The sequence below is a fragment of the Danio rerio genome, chromosome 3, assembly GCF_052040795.2.
Source record: "Danio rerio strain M-AB ecotype USA chromosome 3, GRCz13ab, whole genome shotgun sequence".
NCBI classification, from domain to species: Eukaryota; Metazoa; Chordata; class Actinopteri; order Cypriniformes; family Danionidae; genus Danio; species Danio rerio.
The window spans coordinates 42,958,316-42,983,470 of NC_141023.1; the positions used below are offsets into that span (position 1 = coordinate 42,958,316).

General features: G+C 35.5%; 2 long non-coding RNA genes across 5 annotated transcripts in view; both read left to right on the forward strand.

The window, feature by feature from the left end:
• The window catches only part of LOC147845992 (uncharacterized), a 174,883-nt gene that overhangs the window by 43,860 nt on the left and 105,868 nt on the right, over positions 1 to 25,155 (forward strand). For 2 of the 4 annotated variants that reach the window (XR_015481095.1, XR_015481097.1), the window contains exon 3: positions 1,876 to 1,915. The exons of the other annotated variants lie outside the window; for them this stretch is intronic. This is a non-coding gene — a long non-coding RNA (uncharacterized LOC147845992). The remainder of the gene's footprint in view (positions 1 to 1,875; positions 1,916 to 25,155) is intronic. 4 annotated transcript variants of the gene reach the window in all.
• LOC147845993 (uncharacterized) overlaps positions 17,697 to 25,155 on the forward strand; it is a 30,414-nt gene continuing 22,955 nt past the window's right edge. Inside the window, exon 1 of the long non-coding RNA XR_015480167.1 lies at positions 17,697 to 18,051. This is a non-coding gene — a long non-coding RNA (uncharacterized LOC147845993). The remainder of the gene's footprint in view (positions 18,052 to 25,155) is intronic.

Sequence of the window (25,155 nt, forward strand, 5' to 3'; positions counted from 1 at the left end):
TTGCCTTAAACGTTACGTTATGTTCCACCCACCTATTTTTATGCACATTTTTGGAGATGCACAGAAAAAAATCGCTTGATGAAAACGCCAGGATGCACATAAATGTTGAAAATAGACATAAAAAAGTGTGCAAAATTATTCGATAGGAAAAAATGTGCACGATGGAAGCACTTTTACTGAACAAATTACAGTATGCGCATTAAAAAAGGTTTGTTATAAGAGATCATTTGATTATGAAAATGTGTGTGAATGGACAAACCAGCAGGCTGAGCACTCTGTAAAACTTCTAAAATCTTGTTTTGGTCATTCTAAAATGCATTAACCATTTCAGTATTAATGTTATTATATTATTAATGACCTCCAGAGCGTCTAGCTGGAGTGTATCAAGAGCGTCTGTTCTCCGCGCCTCATGGCTTCAAACGCCACCATATGTTTATTTTGTGTCGGCATTGTCCTATGAGGTAAAATTCATTTATTAAATAAAGAAAAAATTCACACAGCTTCTTCTACCGCAGTAAATTCTGTTTTTACTGTTAATATTTGGTGTCCGTTTAATTAGAAAGTAGCGATTTTGTTCTCTTTGACTCGTTGGATGGAAACACTGCTTAATTCGCACATCTATAATGGGATATTCCAGTTTTGCAAATAAATAAATTTACCTAGCATTTTTGGATGGAAACATAGCTATTGCCTACATTTCTTGTCCTTTTTAATGAATAATTAAATTAAATTCACTGACTAGATTAATGGGATTATTACTCATTCTTAAAACTATATTTTAGAGCTGCTGACATTTTAAATGTCATATCAACTGCTACCACTTGATCAATAAAAAGGCAGATAAACAAGTGCACTTTTAAATCTATTACAAACTCAATTTTAGATCTTAAACTGATCAACATGTGTAAAAGTGGGAACCTTAAATTAAATATTTCCACTGAACATTAAGTTAAGTTTAAATGCATTCTTGTTTAATGTAATTTAATGCAATTACATCTGAAATAACTTCAAAGTTATGACCACTTTTTTAATGAAAAGTCTATAAACGTCACACATTACATAAATAATTTTATTATACTTAAATATTTAAATACTTTAAATGTAAATTTACACATGAACTTTTCCCACGCTAACTGTCTGTTTCACTGATGCAGCAGTGCTGCATTTTTAAATATATGCTCATATTTGCTATAACTTTGCATGAGCACATCAAGTTCAGCTGGAGACTGAAATGCTGATTTCTTTTTTCAGATGTTGCCATGGTGACTCGTAATATCTGTGCTCCATTGATAATGCTTTTTTATAGTTGTGGTGTGCACGCTTAACTTTGAGTTGGCCTACCAAAGTTGACTGACCTAACTCAGATCAGCTTTTCTGAAACTAAAAACTCTGTTTTTAAATTTCTCTGTAAATCAACTCAGAGTTCACATTTAAAATCCGAGTTGGTTGAACGTCCTTACTGAAACAGGCCCTTGGTCCGTTGAATAAAATATGCAAACAACAAGTAATAAGATCAGGACATGTTTTTTTTTTTTTTTTTTTGTATGTAGATCTACAACAATACCCATGATTCTAAACAGGAAACAGCCATGTTCATCATTTTGTGGTTGTGCTTTTTGCATGTGTTGTCAGATTTGGCATGTGCACTTGTTGTCAAACTGATTAGGATATTCTCTCAGTTTGTTATTTTTTATTTTATTTTATTTTTTTTGCAAATATTTTGTTAACTTGCAATGTGTTTAAGCTCCCTTTGCCACCATACACAATCTCTATATTAACAAATAACAATTCCTATGGTGCTTATTTAAGTCCTGATTCAGTGTAATTTGCATGGAAGTTAATAGCCATCACTAAATCTCTTTGTCTTTTCCACAGAAAAAAAAAGACCATCATTTCTGTTTGGGCGACATTGAGTGTGAGTAAATGCTGATGCAAAATTTTCATTCACGGATTAACTATCTCTTTAATATGTTATGCAATTTTGCTTCTCGAGATTACTCTACTGATTAATTATTATTATTATTTTTTTGCTGTGCGATGACTGTGTGAAAAGTTTCTTCACTGAAACGTGTGTAAAGTTTAGCATTTATCCTCTATTTTCAGCATGTTACTGTGGCAGACACCTCTTTATCGTGAAGTCTATTTACGAGCACACCCTCTAATCCATTAAAAGGGATTCATGCGCAAACTAATGTTTCTCTGCATAATTTTAATGGCACAAAGCTCTTCAGTGTTAACCTTACTAGCCAGGCTTTATTATAAAGCAGGTTAAAGCTTTATCCCATCAAGAACATTTTATGGAAATTGTGTAATTTAGAAATCCTGCTAATATTAAAAGTACTGTCACACACTGAGGTCCTAATATTCATAAGCGTGTGTTTCGTGTGTCTCATTAAGTGTTTATATTGTGTTGCGTCAGTGAACTGAATGACTCCAAAGTCTTTGATAAGGTCACTCAGTTTTAACAGCATTTGTGCGGTTGCGGTTGCACAATGACTGTATTTGGAAACATTGAAAACCAGCATCATGAGCTGTCAATCAATGACAGATCATTTTACAGCAGGCTACGTCTACACTAATCCAGACACATTTGAAAACACATTTTTCCCTTTTCTGTTTTGCTCTTTCATTCATGCTGAAAATACATTTAAAGTACACGACAACAATGTACTATTTATTATTATTGTTGTTGTTGTTGTTGTTGTGTTTCTTGTTTTGCTCTAAGACAACAATGTTTTCAAAACAGTCCCTCCACCAACCAATTTTGTGTTTAATAGATGTCTAATAGATGTCTAAAGATAGCCCAAAACTAGACTTGTCATTAATACACCGATTAGACAGAATAGTCTAGTATTGGGCTATTTTTTTAAAATAATAATATATAGGTAAATTGAATAAACTAAATTTGCCGTAGTGTATGAGTGTGGGTGTTTCCCTGTGTTGGGATGTGGCTGGAAGGGCATCCGCTGTGAAAAACATATGCTGGTTAAGTTTGCAGCTCATTCCACTGTGGCGAACCCTGATTAATAAAGGGACTAAGCTAAAAAGAAAATGAATGAATTATTAAATAATAATAATAATAATAATAATAGTAATAATAATAATAATAATAATTTACATTTATATTGCGCTCTTTTGGACAATCAATGTGCTTTACACATTTTTGGGGGGAATCTCCTCATCCTCCACCAGTGTGCAGCATCCACCTGGATGACATGACGGCAGCCAAATTGCACCAGACTGCACATTACACACTAGCTGATTGGTGGAGAGGAGACGGCATGATGAAGCAAATTATGACTTGGGTATGGTTAGGAGGCCATGATGGACAGATGCCAGTGGGCAAATTTTGAACATACACATAGAGTCAGGACCTCAGTTTAATGCCTATTAGATTTTCACTGACAGCCCAAAATTAGCCTTGTTTTAGACATAGGGTAGCCTTCTTTTAAACACACTGGCTTATTCATACAGATCAACAAAAATGACTAAAACACTAAATGATTCATGTCTGGTCATTAGTTTGGAGAAATAATTTTTTAAATCAACATTATTCACATGCAGTTCTATAATCGGGCGTCACGGTGGCACAGTGGGTAGCATCATTGCTCCACAGCAAGAAGATCGCTGGTTCAAGCTCCAGCTGGATCAGTTGGCATTTCTGTGTGGAGTTTGCATGTTCTTCTCAATATCGCTCTGGTTTCCTCCACAGTCCAAAGACATGCGCTATAGGTGAATTGAATAAGCTTAATTGGCCGTAGTGTATGTATGTGAAAGAATGTGCACAGCTGTTTCCCAGTGTAGGGTTGCAGCTGGAAGGGCATCTGCTGCGTAAAACATATGTTGGATAAGTTGGTGTCTGTGGTGGTCCCTGATTAATAAAGGGACTATGCCGATAAAGAAAATGAATGAATGAGTTCTATAATCAGACGTTCTATAATCAGACATTTGTATATGCCTGTAGACCAATACAAAATGGACAAATACGTTTTTTGTACAGTAGTTTTTAATTTGGAAAGTTTGTGTTTTCAGGCTTCTAAAATGATACTCTTGTATATAAACAGACAAACATCGTAAAAGTTCTTGAAAATGGTGCTGTGCAAAAATTCCCCAAGAAATTGATTTGTCCTGCAAAAGCTGAGCTTTTTGGATACTTGTGTTTAGTCCAGTTTTTGTGTTGTAGGGAAATCTAAATATGCCACCTTTGTGGCACAAATATTTGTGACAAACTTTGTGCCGCCTTATTGGACCGTTAAACAAACGTTTACAGTATTGGCCATCCATGTGATTTTTACTTACACTGTGTTGGTGTTGTGACTAGGCATGGGACGATAACCGTTTTCAAGGTATATCGTGGTTTTGAGAAGTTAAGGTTTTAAAACCGCCCAAAATTTTCTGTTATACCGTTCCTGAGGTATGATTAAAAAAGATGTTTTATTTATGTTTTTTAGAACAACAGTATTTCACTGTTTTTGAAACTGATGAAGGTAGCAGAAGCCAATGATTCTTTTTAATAAGTCAGCCTGACATGTTTACTGTTCCAAAATATTCTAATGTTTGTCAAAAATAAAACATATTGTATTCAAAGGGTAAAAAAGTTGTTGTTTTTTACCCAGACATTTAAAAAGAAGATATTTTAGAGCAGTAATTACAATACCGCTAAACCGTGATATTTTTATCCAAGGTCATCATATCGTCAAAATATTTTACCAGCCCATGCCTAGTTGTGACCTTAAACCAGTCATCACAAATAAAGAGATGACGAGTTCATTTGCGGTGGAAAAATATAACTCATTTCTCTAAACAAAATGTTGTTAGCTCTATTTAAACCATGGCCCGACTCGCACAAAATAGGCGATCATAAGACTCCGACTGCAGCCACCTCGTCCAAGATAGACTCGCTGTTTATAACCAAACATACACCGATGTTTCCAATCTTGGCGCATTTAGGTGGACCTGTAAACGCACAGACTCATGCAAACAGACACACATAAACACAGACATCCACACCCTAACAGAAAACGACCACAAGGAGTTGTCACAGTTGGTTAACTCCCCCCCCATGAACATATACAAACATTGGAGCCCCCCCAACATCTAAATACACACGCAAGCACACATATATGTACCGTATATATATATATATATATATATATATATATATATATATATATATATATATATATATATATATATGTACTGTACGTGTGTGTTTATGTGTATTTAGATAGGCTTTGTCATACTGTCTAATCTTTTTCTTCGCCTCTGAAGAATCATTGCATTGACGTTTCTCTGCCATTTTTGTTTTGATTTTGCCTTTACGAGAAGTTGGACAAGCAGATTGCGCAAAGGAGCAAAATGTAAAAAATTATTTAAAGTTATTTATTTTAATTATTTTTACTATTACGTTGGAATTTTAAGCATATGTTTTGATTTAGATTTTTTTTGGTACTTAAAAATACATATATAATAGTAGGGCTGATTTTGGGAAAAATCATAATCACAATTACTTTGGTCATAATTGTAATCACAATTATTCAAAACGATTATCAGTTAAAGTCAAAATTATTAGCGCTCCTGAGAATTTTTTATTTTCTAAATATTTTCCAAATTATGTTTAACAGAACAAGGATTTTAACAGTATTTCCTCTATTATTTTTTTTTCTTCTAGGCTTATTTGTTTTATTTTAGCTAGAATAAAAGCAGGTTTAAATATTTTGAAACCTATTTTAAGATCAATATTATTAGCACCCTTAAGCAATAAATATTTTTGATTGTCTGCAGAAGAAACTACTGTTATACAATGACTTGCCTAATTACTCTAATTAAGCCTTTGAATTGCACTTTAATTTGAATGCTTGTATTTTGAAAAAACATCTAGTAAAATATTATGTGCTGTCATCATAGCAAAGATAAAATAAATCAGTAATTAGAAATGAGATATCAAAACTATTATGTTCAGAAATAAGTAAAAAATAAAAATAAAATACTTCTTTCCATTAAACAAAAATTGGGCAGGAAAAGGGTTGCTAATATTCAGGAGGGCTAATAATTCTGACTTCAAGTGTATATATACAGTTATTTTCCACCCTGCAAAGGAAAAAGAAATAAATACAATAGAATAAAAATATAAAACAAACTGTGCTTTAAGCATCTTCACTGTAAGAAAAACACTTTAGCTACAAAAATCCTTCAGTCAAGAGCAGAGAAACATTTTCTTGCATGTTTGATTAATGATAATAAAAACAGGCGGCAGCAGGAATATTTTGCCCTGTCTCTTTAATGGTTTCTCTTTCACGTCTTTTAAACCTCAACTCGTTTGTTTATTACACAAATGAGGGTTAATATAAATAATCACTAAACACCGCGTTTTGACACCTATTTGACCATTAAAGCGCTCACGTTAAGATGACTTTAGATGTCTGCGCTCCTCTGCTCGTCTCAGTGTGCGAATGCTGACCGGCCGCATGCTTCTGACTGTGTGTGCGTGTTGCACACACACATAAGCACGCGGTCTTTCACAACACGTGTACAACTGGAAAGGGGGCGGTATATGATGCATATAATCGTTTATCTTGATTAATGCTTTTTTATAATCGTTTGAAATCGAAATCGGATTTTGGATTAATTGTACAGCCCTATGTAATAGTGGAGCATTTTTATGCCTTTTTCTACCTCAACACTTATCCTCTCCCGCGCCCCCCTTGTGAACTCTGGCGCCCCCCTTAGGGGGGCGCGGACCCCAGGTTGGGAACCACTGCTGTAAATGTTACTTTCTCTACTTTTTGATAACATAAAAACAAGGCTTTTTTTATGATTGTGTACCATTGGGGTTTCTACTCATAATCAATACCACCAGACTTGATTTTCAAAACCAAAAGATGGTAGCAGAATTTTTTTGTTGTTGTACTTCTCTATAGTTGAAAGAAGTGGAGGCATATTGTCCGCCTTTTTGCAGTCTATCACAGTCTTGGTGTGGTTGGGAAACTTGTGGAAAAGGCTTGAAAATGCTATAGAGCTTGAAACGTATTTTCCAACGTATCCGGATTAATGTAGACACAGCCTTAAAAAAGCCATTGAAATGGTCATGATAATCCTTGGGAGGAAAAAGGAAAAAGCCAGTGCAAATCCAGTGACTGCTGTTCTCTTCAATGACAATATCAACACAAATGTCAACACTGAGGTGTCAGCATCAGCACGGGTGGCCCGGGATGCCTGAGTAAAAGTGACACGGGCGATGTGTGGTGTTTGCTGAGCCACTCGGCTTTCTTATTATCCAGCCGTGTTTTCCAGACACCAGCCATGTACATATATGCTTTGTTTGGATGCAGAGCGCTCAATATATTCATTGCCGTTGTTGCGGCCATGCGTCTCGCTGCAGGGCTGTTCCAAATTTCCGAATTTATTTCTCTGTGACATTTCGAGATTGATCCCTTGTTTCTTCTCCATATGCCTCTTCCCGAGTTATTAAAGACATATGAGTCTCTATTTAAAATGAAGAGGCTGCGTTATGCTCTTTGGAATTATATTTCATTATAGTCCATATGAGAAATTCAGTGTTTGTTTGCAGAGACGGCGAAGCTCTTGAGGAATACAGAATTCTTTTGCATATATTACTCAAGGGTATTACCCAGCAAGCCAAAATATACTTCCTCGCCATTCAAACCGGCTTACTCTCCCTCAGCCACTTAAAGGAATTATGACAGATGAGCTGTTCCAGAACAACATAATTTGTGTGTTTATGTGTGCATTGTCTAAGACATGCAAATTGTTTGCTTCCCGTTGGTTTGGTCTGTGTGGTGTAAAGAGGCTGTTTTAAAGGCTGGATGGCACGGTTTCTGTGTCGTCTTTGGCTCACGCGTATGCAATTTCTTTCTCTTGCGTAGATAATATTGACAAACTTGTTTGCCTTCTCACGATAAGATTCTCTTTTGAGCATTTGGCAAATAAAGAAAATATATACTTGATGTTTTCAAACCAAGCGAGTGGTGTCTCAGCATCTCGGTGGCAAGCTTTTCATATTACTCACTAAAGCTTGAGTAAAGAGTATATTATTAGAGCAGATCCATTAATTCCTGCTTGTAGACACAGGGCTTGTGTAGAAAACATTGCCTGGCTCATTTGTGCCGTTTCTCTAGTTTCACATTCAGCTCTCTCGGCACAAGTGTCTCTGGCACTGCGGTGAAATGCATCCTGACATTTCACAAATCTATTTGTTATGAGAAAGGTTATTTAGTTTCCTTGTTGTTCGGCTCATTGAACCGCACAGGGGCCACACGCTCAAACCAGACGAGTGTTGTCTAACCACCTCACAAGCTTTTCATATTCCCATTGGCCGCACTTTGAGATGGCTGATTGATATGTTCAAACAAGACACTGGCCATTTATTGTGCTCTTGGTTCAGGTGCTATCAAAAACATTATATAGCAATGCTTCTACGGTGCTCCAAGAATTTATCGCTATTATTATTTTGCGGAAAGAAATTAGTGAACAACTTTTCATTTTCCTTCAGCTTAGTCCCTGATTTATCAGGGTCACCACATTGGAATGAACCGCTAATTACTCTGGCATATGTTTTTTTTATGTGACAGGTAGCCTTCCAGCCACAAACCAGCACTGAGAGTACCTTAACATGTGATCCTCAATAGCTGGGAAACACCCACCTGCTCTCTCATTCACACACACTCATACACTACAGTTAATTTAGTGCAGGGGTTCTAAACCTTTTTCACTTCGTGGCGCACTTCTTTCTCCAATCAATTTTTGCTGGTCCACTTGTCTGACATTTTCTTTAAAATGTGTGTATTAAATGCTCATTTAAACCCTTATTTATTAACACACACACACACACACACACACACACACACACACACACACACACACACACACACACATATATATATATATATATATATATATATATATATATATATATATATATATATATATATATATATATATATATTCATACATTTGTTGTGGCTTCTATAATTTTCTATTATCAGCATTTTATAAAAAAAATATTTGATTTAAATACACACACACACACACACACACACAGACACACACACAATTTTATTTAGTTTAAAAAAAAAAAAACATACACAGATTCAAAGAGAGCCACAGGTCAATTAGGAGATTTCAAAAGACCAGCTTCTGCTTTAAACTGGACTGACTGAATACATACTGGTAAATATCTACTATTCAAAAAATACAGACAAATGTAAAATAGAGTAAAACACCCTAAATTTGTTGAAACCCATCAATCTGATGGCAGTTGAGTTGGTATTATTGGGAGATCGCTGAAAGGGACAGTGATCAGGTCCACCAGTGCGCGTCTGAAGCTCATATGCAAGGTTATTTCACATTCTATGGCAGAAACACCATTGAGCCTCACTAGATCCTCCTATGTGTTCGCGTCTGTTATAAAACACTCACACAAAAATGGACAAAGAGAGACTTTCACTTCACACATAGTTTGTGAATGAACAGACTTATATAGTGGCAGACACGATCATGAGGCTGTTTTTGCGATGAGTTTGAAGTAATCACTCAGAGAAAAGGAGAAAATGCATTACTTTAATAGTTTTAATACAGCATATTAATTAAATAATAAAATTATAGTACAATATTGAGAGTTAATTTTAAGCTGTCTTGCGGCCCATCTGCATGATCGCTAAGGCCCACTAGTGGGCCACGGCCCACCAGTTGAGAATCCCTGATTTAAACTTAAAGCTGTTTACATTAAAGTCCTGATATAAACCTGAGTGAAAATCTATGAAAAATCTCTGGTGACAAAGTTATGGCTGAAACACAATGATGTGTGAAGAGATTGAAGAAAAACAGATTAAGATCACAGCAGAGCAGTGTGTAAGACTAGTAAAACCTGTGAGAGACTAGTGATGGCTCTGAGACTAGTGATGTATGTGAATGGCTAGTGTTGTCATGTGAGAGACTAGTAATGTATGGCTGATTGATATGTTCAAACAAGACACTGGCCATGAATTGTACTTTTGGCTCTTGTGCTAGCAAAAACATATAGCAAAGCTTCTATGGTGCTCCAAGAAGAACTCATCGCTTTCATTATATTGTGGAGATCAAAATTAGTGAACAACTTTTCACTTTTCTTCAGCTTCGTCCCTGATTTATTAGGGGTTGCCACAGTGGAATGAATCACCAATTACTCTGGTTTATGTTTTTCATGCGACAGATTCAAACTCCACACTGGAAAGCCTCCTAGCCCAGCTGGGACTCCAACCAGCGAACTTCTTGCTGTTGAGGTGAACCACTAAGCCACCATGCCACTAGAGAACAAATTACAATGTCTTAAATTTCAAGGTCACTGCTTGTCAGGAGTAAAGAAGTTTTTAAGTATAGTATAAAACCTGTAAATAAGAAATTAGAAAAGAGCACTCATCAAAATTATAGAACACTCATAATTATTGGTGTTGGGATAGTTCACCCCCACAAAAAGCCAAATCAAATCACAATTTTATCACTCTCAAGTGGTTCCAAATCATTGTTGAACAACAGCGAAGATATTCTGAGGAAAGCTGGAAACCTGTAACCACTGACTTCCATTGCATTTGTTTTTTCTAGGGATGGGAAGATTAACCGATATGTATCGATACGCGGTCATGCGCGTGCACGATGCGAGTGCATCGGTTGAGCAGCAGAGGATGAATAAAATTTTGGAAGCAAATCGAGATGCATCGGTTTTTGCGAGATGCATCGATTTTTCCGAGATACAGCTTATATTTTTAATATAGAATGTATTTTTTATTTATTAACAAGTGTTGTCAACCTGTTTTTGGCGCATAATTTAATCGACCTACATAAAGTAAGCCTTAGCAACGGATTTGCGGATGTGCACACACTACAACTCAGTGTATCAGGTGTGCGGATGAAGCTAGTGGAGCGCCCTCAGAAAGCGCGAGAAGCAAAACAAACATCCATTTAAGGATGGACGACATGACAGGACAGATGCAATTTGCAAAATGTGCCGCGCATCTGTAAAATACGCGGGCAGTACGACTAATCTGAAATCTCACTTGAAGGGGCGCCACGGTGTTGTTGTGAAAGCATCTTCCAGTGTTTCTGCATCCCCGGCTTTCGCACTGCTTCAACCAGTTCCAAAAGTGGTGAGAAAAGCATTGCAAGTTTTTTTTCCGTGCGCAACAGTTTTGTGCGCTCTACGCCAATAACGAATGCTATTGCATTGTTCATCTGCAAAGATATTCAGCCTAGTGTCACGGAGAACGAAGGTTTTAAACACCTCCTCCTGTTAATTTTTATTGAATTATAATAATAATAATATTAATAATAATAATGATAAAAATAATGGGTGTCACGGTGGCACAGTGGGTAGTTTGACCACCTCACAGCAAGAAGATTGCTGGTTTGTTATATTTTTATTAGCCTGTTGTTAACAGTGACAGTGATGTTTCAAAGCAGCATAACACTGCTAGTTCACGACCTTAAGTTTTGAATAATCAGTGGCAAAATATATCTTTGTAAAACTTGTTTTCATAGTTGAAAAGTTAAATCACAATTCTTGTTGTGCAATGCTAAACCTTTATGTTAAAAGAGTGCAAATATATACATATTTTTTTAATAGATATTGCACTTATACATTCTGTTTATCTTGAAAATACTTAAATAATATGTGCTATATGTTCTAAAATGGCCCTCTACTGTAAACTGACACTCTGGCTCTGAGAGAAGAGCCAGTTTGTAAAAAAAAGTCTTGGTTTTGCTTGGTTAATAAATAATCAAACTCATTCAATGGCACAGCATCCTCTTTCACATAATCTCATAAACTTGATCTAATTAGTTAGTGCTGAAATATCGCATCGTATCGTGATATGGGTGTGAATCGTATCGTGTTGCATCGCAATATGTCACAAATGTATCGCTAATATATCGGATCGTATTCTTTGTATCGAGATGCGTATCGGATCGGCATTATAGCTTAGATGCCCAACCCTAGTTTTTTCCTCTATCAAAGCCAATGGTTACAGTTTTTTAGGTTTCCTCAAGATATCTTTTGGAATTGCTCACCAGTTCAGCACTGAACAGAGCAGGATCTACATCAGCATGTACATTGTATTGATGTTTGCAGCATAATGACCTCCGTCACACAGCAAAACAGGACAAGCAGTTCCCCTGGCTGAGCACATTGAAATAATGAAATGACCGCCTAGAGTCCTGATATAAACCTGATTGAAAATCTCTAAAAAATCCCTGGTGACAAAGTTATGGTTGAAACACAGTGAAATGTGGGACAAACTAAAGAAAACATAGTGTGTGAGACCCAGTGATGTCCTGTGTTAGACTAGTGATGTCTGTGAGAGACCAGTGATGAGCTATCAGCAGTTACTAGTCTAGATTTGATCGCTGTGTTTTAAAATAAAACATTTGAATTTGGTTCTTAACTAATGCATTGATATTCACACACTATTGATGGTTTCAGTTTTGTTTTGTTCTGTTTTTGCTAAATTAAGTCTATTAAGCATAATATATTATGAAAAGTATGTCAATGCCTTGTAAAAATGTTAAGTGGATCAGTCTTTTATATTAATATTGAAGTAGCCCTTAACCTAAATAAATAAATAAATAAATAAATAAATAAAAACTTTTATAGTCAAGTTTTTGGCTTGTGAACATGTTGGATTTATCATGAAGCCCCTGTGGTGGGAACGGTCGGAGGTGGGAATATTTAACACAGGGAGGGATTTCTCCCTTTGAGAGTGCTAATTACTAACTGAGGACAACTCTGTCCCCATCACTCACTCTGTCACTCAATATTAATACGGCCGCTCATTGATGTCTGGCAAGCTGTCTAGACATCACCTGAGCCATTAATCAGAGCCGAGACGCATCTAGCTACACAAGCTATACCCATAGATAACCATGCACAACAAGCATCATCACATAACCAGTTACTGACTAATACAGCCCCGATCAGCCCGCTTAAAGTCCTGTGTTAACATTTTAAATCTACCGGCTCATAAAAGGTGAGTGCACGGAAACATCACACTAGCATTTCCCCAAATCACACACTCCTTGATTTGCAATTCCACACAAAAAAAATAAAAAATCTGCTACATAAATAGAGCTTCACGGCCGCGGCGTGAAACCAACTAAAAAACCTTGAATAGATTGTGAATTTTTAAAGTCAAGATCAAATGAAAATCGCACAAAGGAGGCAGCAAGTGGAATTGAAAGTGTGATACAGAAGAGGGGGGTGTGGATAAATACAGGATTAGACTCCGCAGGCCTGGTTCCCACAGATTGCCTGAAACGGGGGTTACAGATTTAAAGCAGGTAGCGGCTGTTGACAGGTTCGGTTGTGCACACGCTCCCCCTCCACTCATTTTCTGCATCATGTCTTACACATTAAAGAGGACCCATGTCAAAACCTGTTTACATGTCATCCCGAGCACTGTAAAGTGTTGTAGTCTGCTGTGATGATTTGACAGTTCGACTCTATTTGTTACTGTAGAGAAGCTCATTTTATATACTGTTTTCTTGAACTCCTTAATTTCTTTACATACTAACAGGTTTGGGTCTGCATGCTTTTCCTGTGCGTCAGCAAGTTTAGTAGCTCCGTGTTTAATGGGATCAGGAAAGACACGTGGCTCACTTCAATCCCAGGCCAATTGAGTGTTTTTAATGCAATTTGTGGACTAGCCCCGGCTAGTAGGATTTGTTCCATACTGTTAGATGTGGAGTCAATTACACTGCATCTCTGGAGTGAATTTTGGAGGAACTGCTCATCTAGCTATAAAGATACTTATGGGTAGCATTGAATATGTGAGCTTGGGATGACAGTTTGAAGTCTCTACTTCAGACTGTTTGTAGGGGAGACTTGGGACTGTTGCTGCACTTTATATCATCTTTAACATAAGTTTTTTGCCTTGTTGTAAATATATATATATTCAGACATTCTAATAATAGTATGCCAAAGTAGTTTAGAGAGCATCAGAATTACTTTTTAAGACATTTCAAAACAACTCAGTAAAAGATAAACAAAGAAAATGGCTTAAAACAACTAACTATACATAAAAACTAATCAATCAATCAATCAATCAATCAATCAATCAATCAATCTCATGCTTGCATATCATATCATTAGAGGCTATTTAGGCAGATGAGTCTTTTAAAAAAAGGTTTAGCAAAGTAAAAATAGTTAAATAATAACTCTTCAAATGAGTAAATTTCTGTAATTTAATGGCTGTATTTTATGGTAAATTTCTGTAATTTTGCGTGTTATTTCACGGTAAATTTCTATAAACTATTGACCATTATTTTACACCGCATCCATCATAAAATTTAAGGAAGCATAGTTTGTAAAAATATTTAGATAAAATCTGAACAAATTCATCTGCAGGGTTAATTTTTTTAATAAATTCAAATTTTAAGACGATTTTTAACCCAGCTGAGTGCTTATTTAAAACTTTATAAATGTATCACTGGCATTTGAAGAGTTAGTCGAGCTACGATGCATGAGTTATTTAGTAATTTTCTTGAGATTGTATTAGTATTAGTTTAAAAAAAAAAAATGTTTGTTTGTTTGTCTGGTGTTGTCATACTGTATGTTAAACCACCCTGATCCCACAAGAAACTTTATTACATACTGTATGGGCAAAAAAAGTAGCTAATTCGTACAAATTCTTATGTCAGTCATGTGACCCCAAAGCCAACCCCTAAACCCAACCCAGGTTCATTCTGAAAATGTACCCCTATATAGATTTATGGAGATTGTGAAATAGGTTCCAGGAGCTATTTTTTATTATTTTTATTTTTTTACATTTTTTTATTTTTGAGAATCCACCAGAGCACCGATTGACCAGAGATCACCCACTTCCTTTAACCCAACCAGTTTTAAAAAGCAAGCTAGAAAAAGAACCTTTCACACAGTGATACTGGTAAATATCCAGAAAATTACAGCAACGACTTTACTGGTAAATCTAAAAAAGCGCTGTTGACACAAGGATGTTCCGGAATTTTTCCGGAGAAGTTCATTTACACTTCCATTTCAAAATATCGGTAAATTCTGACATCATTAACCAGAAATGACCTCTAAATGGCTGCGCTTGTATTTGTAAACACAGAAGGGGTCAGACAGACTTTTGTTATTGGTTTTACTTTTAATTAAAGCTTTAGCATTCATGCACCTGCTTGGTTCCAGTAATATTCAAAGGCAGAAGCGTGAACTGTAGCTAAATGTTTACACATTTGACGAAATTAAAAATTCTGTGGTTGATAAGCATTGTGAACAACATGAAAAAATATTGAGTAACACTTTCGCTTGTCGAGATGTACATAATATGTGTGTGCTGGCACTCACCGACTGCTTTGTGTGCACACGTATCAAGCAACTAAAGCAGAGCTTGAAGGTAAACAATCAGTGGTTTATCATGAGCATTTTATCAATATGTTTTACACAGTTGGCTTTAAGAAAGAACATAGAAATGTTATTCGACTAACATCTAACAGCTAAATGTGTCTGGAAACATATTCAAAGGCTTTTATTTTCATAAACAGGGCTGGATGTTCTGATTGGCTGGTGTAGACGTCTCACGTTAGCGCGTTCTAATCATCTCTTCTGGCAACTTTCCTCCAGCGTTAAAACAGGGCAGCATTCCGGCAAATTACCAGTAATGTTACAACTTCTCTTGCCGGAAAATTGCCAGAACAAATTGCCAGAAAACCGATATTTTCAAAAAGAGCCTGTTCACACATACAGACCTTTGCTCTGATTGTGTGAAAGGGGCTATTGTGTACTGTAATATCAACACTTAAAATACTGCTCGACCAATCAATCAAAGACTAACCACTGTCCATATAATCCCGTTAGTATAATTAATAACATATATGACTACTGTAACTATGAATACGCTGCACTACAAAAGTGTTGAAGATCTAAGTGTGAAGATGTTATTTTATTTTTTAGCTCTTTGATAGTGCTGTTTATCTCCTCAGCAAGTGCATGCCCTGTAAAATGCTCTGCCTGTGTGTTTGTGTTGTGCAGAAGTGTTTCCCCAGTGAACTGAGCGTTATATCACACACACACACACACACACACACACACACACACACACACACACACACACACACACACACACAAACACCTCACACCCTCAGCTGGAGCTCCATACATTAATGTATAACGCAGACTCAGCTGTTGTTTGTAAGCTAGAGGCCATATCAATGGGGAGCAATACAAGCATTCAGCTAGGCCCTCATTCAGGTGGAGCTGCAAATGTGCATTAAGTGTCCTTGTTACATCTATATTTTCATTGAATATAAAATTAAGAATTAGCCTAACCTTTCAGAATACAGACATGATTAAAACTGTACAGTTTGGTAGATAGAAGAGTTTCCAAAATTGCTAAATTTTTATTTATTTTTTTTTTATTTTTGCTAAATGCTAAGGAAAAAATATATGTAAAAATATGTGTTTAAATATTCAAATAGAAAATTGTGTTAAATATTGTGATAAAAGTAAAACGTAAAATGATAGTTTACTATTTACTAACACTCAAGTTTTAAAGTTTTTCTTTCTTCAGTTGAACACAATAAAGCAACTCTGCTATCTCATGTCAATTCATAACTTTTTGATTTAGAAGCTCATTCATATGAATTCGTACTATCTCATTTGTACATATTATTACAATTTATTCATCCTCAAACTAACGATTGGGGTTAAGGGGTGGGGATGGGTGCCACACTTTTTTTTTTGGCATTTTCTTTTTTTAATATAATTTATTTATTCATCTTTTAAGCAATACAGATACAATAACAAACAAGTGAACAGAACATGAGGGGAAAGGACAAAAAAGAGCATTAATAAAATTAGAGATATTGCATATTCATGCATCGCAAGCCTTCACAAAACCTGACCTTGTTAAATCAACCCTCTGATGATTATTCAGGTTATGTTTAAACCCATATGTAACAAAAATGGATCCCACCTCTCATAAAATAAAAAAAATTTTGCCATGTAAGATACAAGTTAAGTAGTCTAGTGGTACATATTCAAGTATTACCTGTTGCCATAAAGACTTTGTTGGAGTTTTGTCTGTTATCCAGTTCAGGAGAACATATTTTCTTGCACAAAATGTCAGGAACTTGCAAAGTTTTTTTTTTTTCATCTAAATTCCATCGAATATCACAAAGAGCAAATGCCTGGGGGTCACAAACAATATTAATTGATAAAATACCACTAATTTATTGTTCAATCAAGGCCCAAAACCTTTGAATGTCCCTGCAAAGCCGGAAACAATATGAACAAGGTCTTCTTCCTCGGTTTTAGATTTCAGACACATTGGTGACAACTCCTCTTTAAACTTGTGCCACGCTTCCTTTTAAAAATCATGAATTTGCCACTAAATTGACAAAATGGAAAATAGTTACGTTTCCCTTTGAAATCAGGTAAAAAAAAAAAAGAAGATAATCTGATGAATGATGGAAATCTTTAACCATTGACATGCACAGTAAGGTAAACAAATATGGAAGTCAATGATTTTTTTTTTTTTTTGAGTGAACTATCCTTTTTAAAAGTGTATTTGTTTTTTATTCTTTATATTAGACTGAAAAATAAAACAATCTGAAAAGTCCAAAATCTCTAGTGTCTTGCAAAAGAGGGAACAAGCTTGCAGGCTCACTTTCATATGGAGCTGGATAACTCCCTCTTATTCTTTTGATTAGCATTGTTTCTTTTGGGTTGTGCAGTTTAATTCACAGAATTTCTACGAAGTAGGTTGTATACTGCAAACTCTACTTTTTTTTTTCGTCACGTCTATAAAGCACGTTAATTTTCCTCATTTAAAGTACAAAACATTTTTACAGTTTATTATTTTTCTGGTCCCTTAACTCTGTGGTCAGTTGTTCTGAAAAATATAAACAGATATTTCAATATAATGTGAACATATACTTTCTATGTGAAAGTTTACTGCAAATGTCACATCCATAACGCTGGAATTGCTCATAAGTATAAGTAAGAATTAACACTCAAAGAGCCTTTATGGCCTTTAATTTAAATCTGTAGAAGCACACTGAAAAAAAAGTTAACACTTAAAAGAAATACTTAAAATTGTATTCTACATGTTTTTTTTACATTAGACTGAAAAACAAACAAAATTCCAGTCCACAAGATGTATATGTGCATTATGTATCCTTACATCCATATTATTATTATTAAAATTAGTGCATGATGAGGGATATTAAACATATTCCTGTGTAAAAAAAAAAAAAAAGTTTAAAGATCTATGGCTCTATGAAGGAAAAAAACTCATTTTGAGAACACTTACTTTATGTACTACTTTATGTACTCATTGTCATTGACGTCTGTATTCATTCATTCGTTTTTCTTCAGCTTAGTCCATTTTTCATAAGGGGTCACCATAGCGGAATGAAGTGCCAACTCATCCAGCATATGTTTCCACAGTGGATGCCATTTCGGCTGCAACACATTACTGGGAAACACCCATACACTCTCACCTGCACACACATACACTACAGCCAATTTAATTTAGTTATTTTACCTATAGCGCATGTCTTTTGGACTGTGGGGGAAACCAGAGCACCCGGAGGATACTCACGCCAACACGGGGGGAACATGCAAACTCCACACAGAAATACCAGCTGACCCAGCGGGGACTCTGTGATCTTCTTGCTGTGAGGTGGCAGTGCTAACCACTGAACCACTGTCACCCTCGTCCTTACGTACATATTAATGTAAAAGTACTGTATGATTAGGGAATACAGATAAATAAAAGTGTTTAAGTTATAAGTAGGGCCAAGCGGAATGTGTGAAAATTTTTTGCTATTTCTGCTGAGAATTTTGGTAAAAATCTGCGGAATTATTTTGGGAGTATCATAACTAAAACCTTAATATGTGAAATAAAAAATAATATCTTTTTAACTTTAATTTAATGTTTAAAAATGCAAATCCAATTAGATTCACTTTATTTGGTAAACAAAGCAAGTCTCTCATATAATATCTCTTGTAAACGACGAAAAATATTACTGTACAAACTGCATTGTACATAAATCAGATGAACATTTTCATATTAGTCAATAATATTACTGTGAATAATAAAAAATTTAGCAAATATAGATTTGCACACATTTACACAAGTAAATAAAAAGAATTAATGATGGGCTAAAATCGGCGGAATTCCGCACTCGCAGATGCCGTGTGAGCCTATAAGTAAGATTTGTTACTGAAAAATAATCATTTTGAGAGTAACAACCTTTATGTATTGTTATCTGTAGAAGCACACTGAAATAAAATGTGACAAATGAAGCACTTACAAGTGTATTCTAGATGTTGTATTTACTTAATGGAAATCCAAAAAGTCTAAAATATTAAAAATGACAGGTTCGTGAAAAAAAAAAAAAAAAACTGCCCCCCTCTGACGTTTTCTTCAAAATGGTGAGCAATACAAGCATGCAAGCCAAATCCAGAGCTGCATACAGTATGTGCATAATGCATCCTTACATCCATATAATTATTAAAATTAGTGTAAGATGTGGGATATTAAACAATGAATGACTCAGAGCAGGAAAAAAAATAATTGTGAAAAAACAGACTTTATATACTATGATTAAAATCTGTACAAACAAACTAAAAAAACTGACATCAGAAATATTTAAAAGTGTTTTTTTTACAGAAAGATGCAAGCATGCAGGCCTACGTTGAGCTGGAGGTTCATGTGTGCATTATGCCACACCAAATCGTCCTTGTTACGTCCACATTTTCATTAAAATTAGTGTGTAATGCAGTTGCATGCATCATGTTTTATGCATTCTGTTAAAATGCAAATGCATTTAAGATGTAAATACACATTTCTTATGGATTATTCAATTTCCCAAAAACAAAAGCGGCATAAAAACCACGCATTTGAGCTCTATCCAGACAGAAAATGAGCCTGAGGAACGTGCATGAATCACCGTCAGAATCAAGCCACTTATTCGCTAAACGAGGGTCTACTTTGTTTAGACCCAGCAGTAAATAGAAAGCCTTCACTCCTTAATATCGTTATTATTGAAAATGTTCTATATGATTAATCATAGATTTGAAGCACCCCCAATGACTTACCGGATAATGTTAACAAATAATTCTCCCTCGAGGGCTTCTATTAATAATTTTCATATTCTCTCCAAATATTATTCCACCCACCTGCTGGGTGAGATTCATTTTTTTTTCTCTCTTCCTCCTCCTTTCGTTTTGTGATCATACATTATTTAGTCCCGTGCCACATCTAATAAATGATGTTGACATATGCTCTAGGAGGGAGCAGAGCCTGGAAATGTTGGATGATAAGCTTCTTTGCATTCACACTGGATCCAATTTTGTCCTATCAGTGCGTGTGTGTAGGGCTGCAGACATAGTCCACTAGGCCCCGAGATGTCCTGGGGCTTGTGATTAGTGAAAGCAGTGCACAGGAGAGAGGGGGAAAAAATAAAATATATATATATATAAAATAAAGCATGAGGCAGAATCGGCAAGGGACTGAAAAACTGAGCCCACCAAACTGTCCTATCAGCAGCACTATCAGCTGTCACAGTAATGTTCCCCCATTGCTGCCGAGTGCTTGATTTCCAATTTCCTTTCAATATCTGCGTATATTTTTGTATTTCATCAGGCCGTCCGCTATCTCGTGCCTGTGTTTTTTATTTACCCGTGGGGAGGTTATTGCATTGATCTGCTATTTCTGCTGGTTGAGTTCGATCGATTCACACTTGCTAAGGAATAATCATTATTTATGTATGTAATTAGGCTCGTGGCCTCTTTTTAATACAATTTTACTCTGAAAAGGAATGATCGCAAATAAATATTTGAATAATATATAGCATACTAGTTTGAGTTAAAAAAGGACATATTAATGCAATCTAATGTGCATTATTATATTGCAGATAATTAAAATATCACATATAGTAAAATATATATGTAATATATATGTATAAATTTAATGATTGTACATTAATTTCCCCCCTATTTTCTCTTTAAATGTTCCTCTTTAATATTCTCTGTCTTACTGTTTAGTTTTGAATATTGACAGTATTGTTAAAACTCATTTCACACTGTTACTGATAACTGATTCTACAGTTTGTTTTGAGCTGCTTTGACACAATCTGTACTGTGTTAATTGTTACAGGAATAACAGTGACTTGACAAAAGCTTCCCTTTTACTGTAGCTACCAACAGTTATGCTGCTGATGATCAAAACATTCGAACATGGTAAATGTTGACCATATTTTCATATAGAAATATATTGTTGTGACTTCAAAGAAGTGAAACAAGTATGAATTTTTAAATGTAGGTCTCAAGTTTTGTCATTTAAAATGGTATTTTTAAAAATAATAATAATATATTTTTTCATAATTTTATTATTCATTAATTTTCTTTTCAGTTTAGTCTCTTTATTAATCAGGGGTCACCACAGCGAAATGAACCGGCAACTTATCCAGCACATGTTTTACGCAGCGAATGCCCTTCAAGCTGCCACCCATCACTTGGAAACACCCATATACTCTCATTGACACATACACTAAAGACAATCTAGCTTACCCAATTTACCTTATCCACATGTCTGTAGACTGTGTGGGAAACCAGAGCACCCGGAGGAAACCCACACGAACATGGGGAGAACATGCAAACTCCACACAGAAATGCCAACTGACCCAGCCGAGGCTCGAACCAGCGACCTTCTTGCTGTGTAATATTCTTATTATAACAGATATAGCACCCTATGGATTTTGTGATGATGCTAACGTGAACATCCATATTATGAACAAGTAAAAGTAAAATAAATGCAAAAGTAGTCAGAATACAGTTGAACTCAGAATTATTAGTCCACAGATTTAGTCAACACATTTCTAAACATAATAGTTTTAATAGCTCATTTCTAATAACTGATTTATTTTATCTTTGCCATGATGACAGTAAATAAGATTTGACTAGATATTTTACAAGACACTTATATACAGCTTAAAGTGAAATTTAAAGGCTAAACAAGTTTAATTAGGTTAACTAAACAGGTTAGGGTAATTAGGCAAGTTATTGTTTAACGATGGTTAGTTCAGTAGACTATCAAAAAAATATGAAGTGGCTAATAATTTTGACCTTATTTTTTTTTTTTAAACTGCTTTTATTCTAGTTGAAATAAAACAAAGAAGACTTTCTTCAGAAGAAAAAATATTATCAGACATACTATGAAAATTTCCTTGCTCTGTTAAACATCATTTGGGAAATATTTAAAAAAGAAAAAAAAAATCAAAGGGGGGCTAAAAATTCTGATTTAAACTGTACATTGTCAAAAAAAAAAAAAAAAAAAAAACTTGTATGTGCACACACACACACACAGCCATTCTGGTTTTCAAATCTGATCCGCTGATAGTCGTGTGATATTCTGGGTATATCAGCACATCCAGCCTTTTCACCCAGGTGTATTACTCCGCCTGCAGCGAATGCTAATTGTATGCAATGAAATGATGTAATTAAATCATTCGAAAACTTGTTCTAAAGTGACATTTTAATTAACAACAGCTTTTGAAAAGTTATTAATTCAGTCAACTTTTTTGTTTTTGAGACACTCATTAGATATTAATTTTATTCTTTATTTACACACTTATGCCATTGAAATTAAATATCAGCACTGCTGTTTTTATTGTACCTACAGCACTCAGTCTGCAGCTCTTTTTTTGTCTTAGTCCCTTTATTAATCAGGGATTGCCACAGCATAATGAACCGCCAACTTATCCAGCATATGTTTTATGCAGCATATGCCCTTCCAGCCACAACCCAGTACTGGGTTAATTTACAATGACGAAGGGACGAGGGTTGCTGGATATTTTCTGAGAGATTTCAGCTGCTGTCTGGGCTTTCACTGCCTTTCTACACTTCCCTTTCTTCATGTGTGCAATACTTTTGAATATGTGTCACTTCATTTCATTACACATCATTTAATTTGTAAACTAGTTAGGGGGTCAAGCGCGAAGCGCTGAAACCCTATTGTTTTTGTTAAGATTTTTATTATTATTAGGGGGTCAAGCGCGAAGCGCTGAAACCCTATTGTTTTTGTTAAGATTTTTATTAGGGGGTCAAGCGCGAAGCGCTGAAACCCTATTGTTTTTGTTAAGATTTTTATTATTATTAGGGGGTCAAGCGCGTAGCGCTGAAACCCTATTGTATTTGTTAAATTTTTATTATTATTATTATTATTCTGCCGAAATCACTATTGCCCAGACCAAACCGTAAGGCCGAGAGAGCTGAAACTTGGCCAGATTGTAGTACTCCGGTACACTACATCCTCACCAAAGATCAGCCAAATCGGACCATAGGTGGCGCTATGGCGCCAAAAACCAATATTTTGGACATTTTTGACCGCTGTTCGTTCACCGTTTGTTGTAGACTCAAAAACTTAACATTTTTTGAATCCTTGGGTTAGCCCGAACAAAAGTGTATAACAGAACTTTTTGCTCTACGACGCACCGTTTTCACGCTACATCGCCATTTGTCCGAAACCTACTTTTACGAACTAGTCCTAGGTTTTTCACTCAATCTGAACCAAACCAGCTTTCAAATGTTCTCTGGACACTGAATATCAATAATTATCAAAAAAAAGTTGACATTTTTATTCTCACTCGAAACAGTACACAACAATGTTCAATGCTAATTGAAGCTAAATGCTAATTGGAGCTATAACTTTTGAACGAAATGAGATATCATCACCAAACTTGATACACACATGCATAAGCTCAATTTGAGGTGACACTGCAAAACCCGCAGACTTTGGCCACATGGTGGCGCTATAAAGCTAAAAAAACATAAAAATTACTCTAACCTTACAGCCACTAGTCCAATCAGCTTGAAATTTGGCATGCAGTGTCTTTGACCAAGTTGTCATAACATACTATAAGGACATTGGCATATCTCAAAAAACATGGCAGCCATTGGCTAATTAAAATTGAGCAGCCATTTAACAAGGTTAACGATGAGTGATCAAAACGAAACTCGCTGGGCATGTTCGACTTACGGTCCTAGAGGTCTGTAAGAATTTTGAAAGAAATCGGCCACTAGGGGGTGATTTTACGTATTTTTAATGTGTAATGAGTTGTGTATCACACAACCTTTTGCGCAACAACACAAAATACATATCGTATGATAGGCCTGCTCATACCGAACAGTTTGACACTCAAACCACTGCTGTCACTTACACCGTTCGTTAAATATTCATCAATATAGGAAAAACCTACTTTTGCGAACTAGTCCCTGGTTTTTCACTCAAACGCGACGAAACCAGTGTTGTTGGAATCTCTGGACTGTGTAGATCAATAATTATCAAAAAAAAGTTGAACTTTTCACTTTGGCTGGCTGTAACAGGCTCATTTACAAAAGGGGCGTGTCTACACGAACCTACATGCCTGTAAACCAATAGGGAAAGCCTAAAACATCACAGAAATTGGTGAGCACATGTGGCATATCAACGAGATGAAACTTGCAAAATTTTGTGAAGATCAAATCATAGGTGGCGCTATAATAGCAAAAATAGTCTTTAAATATTGCTAAATAGCTTAAAAATAAAGTAAATGTGCTTCATTTACACACTATTTCACAAATACACTAATTCTATATATCATATGATAGGTCTGCTCATACTGAACAGTTTGAGACTAAAACCACTGCTGTCACTCACACAGTTCATTAAAAAACCATCAATATAAACAAAACCTACTTTTGCGAACTAGTCCCTGGTTTTTAACTCGATCGCAACGAAACCAGTGTTGTATGAACCTCTGGACTGAGTAGATCAATAATTATCAAAAAAAAGTTGAACTTTCTATTTTAGATAGCTGTAACAGGCTCATTAACAAAAGGGGCGTGTCTACACGGACCTACATGCCTGTAAACCAATAAGGAAAACCCAAAACATCACAAAAATTGGTGAGCTGATGTGGCATATCAATGTGAATAAACATGCAAAATTTTGTGGAGATTGGGCAATAGGTGGCGCTATAATAGTGGAAATGGTTCTAAAAACATGCTAAAATGGCTTAGAAATTAAGTAAATGTGCTTCATTTACACACTTATCACTGAAATGATTTATAAGTTATTTTTTTGTCCATCTTGGATGTTTAAA